Source organism: Papio anubis, unplaced genomic scaffold, assembly GCF_008728515.1.
Source record: "Papio anubis isolate 15944 unplaced genomic scaffold, Panubis1.0 scaffold3352, whole genome shotgun sequence".
Taxonomy (NCBI): Eukaryota; Metazoa; Chordata; class Mammalia; order Primates; family Cercopithecidae; genus Papio; species Papio anubis.
Window position 1 is genome coordinate 1 of NW_022163486.1, and position 2,992 is coordinate 2,992.

General features: G+C 50.1%; 1 long non-coding RNA gene across 1 annotated transcript; it reads left to right on the top strand.

Moving 5' to 3' along the window:
* The first annotated feature begins 92 nt into the window (after positions 1-92).
* LOC116273052 lies at positions 93-2,964 on the top strand. The gene is made up of 3 exons (XR_004181553.1): positions 93-269; positions 436-2,319; positions 2,517-2,964. It is a non-coding gene; the product is annotated as an uncharacterized LOC116273052 (long non-coding RNA).
* Positions 2,965-2,992: the final 28 nt, after the last annotated feature.

Here is a 2,992-nt window from a genome sequence, read left to right on the forward strand (position 1 = left end):
TAAGATCTCATGACCCTGCTTCCTCCCAGTCCCCTCACAGGACATTTTTTTCCCACAGGTGGAAAAGGAGGGAGCTACTCTCTCCTTACATGCAGGAGCTACTCTCAGGCTGCTTGTAAGTGGTGGGGGTGGGAGTGTGGAGGAGCTCACCCATCCCATAATTCCTCCTGTCCCATGTCTCCTGTGGGCTCTGACCAGGTCCTGTTTTTGTTCTACCCCAGCCAGCGACAGTGCCCAGGGCTCTGATGTGTCTCTCACGGCTTGAAAAGGTGAGATTCTTGGGGTCTAGAGTAGGGGGGCGGGGAGGGCAGAGGGGAAAGGCCTGGGTAATGGAGATTCTTTGATTGTAACGTTTCGAGTGTGTGGTGGGCTGTTCAGAGTGTCATCACTTACCATGACTGACTTGAATTTGTTCATGACTGTTGTTTTCTGTAGCCTGAGACAACTGTCTTGTGTGGGACTGAGATGCAGGATTTCTTCACACCTCCCTTTTGTGACTTCAAGAGACTCTGGCATCTCTTTCTGCAAAGGCATCTGAATGTGTCTGCGTCCCTGTTAGCATAATGTGAGGAGGTGGAGAGACAGCCCACCCGGTGTCCCCCGTGACCCCTGTTCCCACGCTGACCAGTGTTTCCTCCCCAGTCATCTTTCCTGTTCCAGAGAGGTGGGCTGGATGTCTCCATCTCAGTCTCAACTTTATGTGCACTGAGCTGCAACTTCTTACTTCCCTACTGAAAATAAGAATCTGAATATAAATTTGTTTTCTCAAATAACTGCTATGAGAGGTTGATGGATTAACTAAATAAGTAAACCCTAGAACTTGAGAGAGCAAATAAAGGCCTGAGAACCTTCCAGAATCTGCATGTTCGCTGTGCTGAGTCTGTTGCAGGTAAGGGTGGAGAAGGCTGTGAGGAGCCCCGTGTGGACTGGGCCTGTGCCTAGTTGCTGTTCAGTTCTTCATGGACTTTATGTGGTCAGTCCTCAGCTGGGTCACCTCACTGCTCCGTTGTCCTTGTCCCTTCAGTGGAACCTTGTCCAGCGGGAGCTGTGACCACAGAGGCTCAGACATCACCCAGGGCGGCCCCTGCACACAGGGGTGTCTGTGTATTCTGAGACAAATGTTCAGACTCATTCACCTCCTGCCCTGCTTCTAGAGCTTCTGTTCTGCTCTGCTTTCCTGCCCTCTCTCCCTGCCCTGGTTCTAGTGATCTTGGTGCTGAATCCAATCCCAACTCATGAATTTTTAAAGCAGAGTCTAATTTAGACTTATATTTGTCTGTGAAATTGGACCCATTATCAAGGACTGTTCTTTCCTGAAGAGAGAACCTGGTTGTGAGCTGCAGTGTGCTGTGCGGGGTGGGCACCACGGGAGTGATTGACTGTGGAAAAGAATGAGGGCAAGGACTGAACCCTGGACCTCCAGTTTAAGGGATGTGATCAGACCACACCCAGAGCAGACTGCACAGTTCTGACCCCCAGTCTAGAGGACACTTAGACAAGGAACTCCCGTGTGTACGGGGATCACCCGGACGTGGTGCTGAGATCCAGGAAGTCTGGAGTGGAGCTACAGATTCTGTATTTATGACAAGGCTGGAGCTCATGTTGCTGGTCTCCAGATTACACTTGGAGTATCAAGAACAGCAGGATCCCACATGTCTGAGCATCAGCCTCACCTCTAGGGCTTGTTATATAAACGATTCTTTGGTCTTGTGCATAATACTCTGAGACAGGGGTTCTGGGGAGTGGCCTGAGTATTTTCTAAACTCCTGCCAGCAATCCTGTTGCTCAGCCAGATTGGGAACCACTGAGATCAGAGAGTGCCCAGGGTGGGTGGATGGGGTGGGTTTTCAAACCTGTTTAAAAGAGGATTTTTCTCACAGAAAGAAAAGGGAGGATGTGTATCATCAGTTATGAGCTGTGACATTCCCTGTTGTTCTCTCCACCATGGGGTAGACACCAGGTAGAGAATTCAGGATGTGGCTCTCGCACAAGGAACACCTGTGAATGCCGCTCTCTGACACCCGCCCACAGACTCATTTCCCACTCACTTCTTGGAGCAAACTATGGAAAACAAATTTCTGTAATGTACACATAAAGTCGTATATCTGGTATTGGGGGCTAGTTTTATTGTGGGGAAGGCCACAGAAGCAGGCTGGAACCTACACATCCAGGAACAGAATCCACAGCCCACCCTGGATCAGGTCCCTCCTAGGAACAACTGCCCCTGCTGCTGAGCACAGACGCCACTGCCCACACCTCTGACACCCTGGTGCTGGACACTGGACCCTGAGGCCAGGAGAGACGTCACTGCTGCACCTGGTAATTAGACATCACTACTGCCATCAGCCATCTTTACTAAAATGTGTTCTGCACAGTCCCAGCCTCTCTGTCACCTCATTCTGGCTCAGAGGCTGGCAGTGATATAGGAGTTAAGAAGAAATTATTTAGACAGGTAGTGAGGGTATGGAAGGCTTTTAATGAAAAGCAGGCTCCAAATTATTTTCTTTTCTAACAAGGTGCAGCCTGTAATATGAAGCTTCAGACACAGACAAGTAAGCTGGAAGCTTGCACGGGTGAATGCCGGCAGCTGTGCGAATAGGAATCGGACACCTGGGACTGGGCATGTTCACAATGGCGACTCCATCTTCCCTTCTGTTTGCCAGGCTCCTTCCTTACAGTAAGGAGCAGAGAACGTGGCGCCGGCCAAGTGGAAAGCCCATTTGCATAATAGGATGAGGGTGGGGTGAACAGCCTTCCACACGCACTGTGTAAATATCACAACTGGTCCAACCAACCTGTGGGCCCTACATAAATCACACACCATCTCCTCAAGCCTGCCTGTAAAATCCGATGCACTCCCATTCCAGGCTGGAATTCCCTTTTGGGTGCCCCTCTCTCTCACAAGAAGAGAGCTGTTCCCCTTTGTCTTTCTTTTGCCTATTAAGTGCTTTGCTCCTAAACTCACTCCTCGTGTGTCAGTGTCCTTAATCTT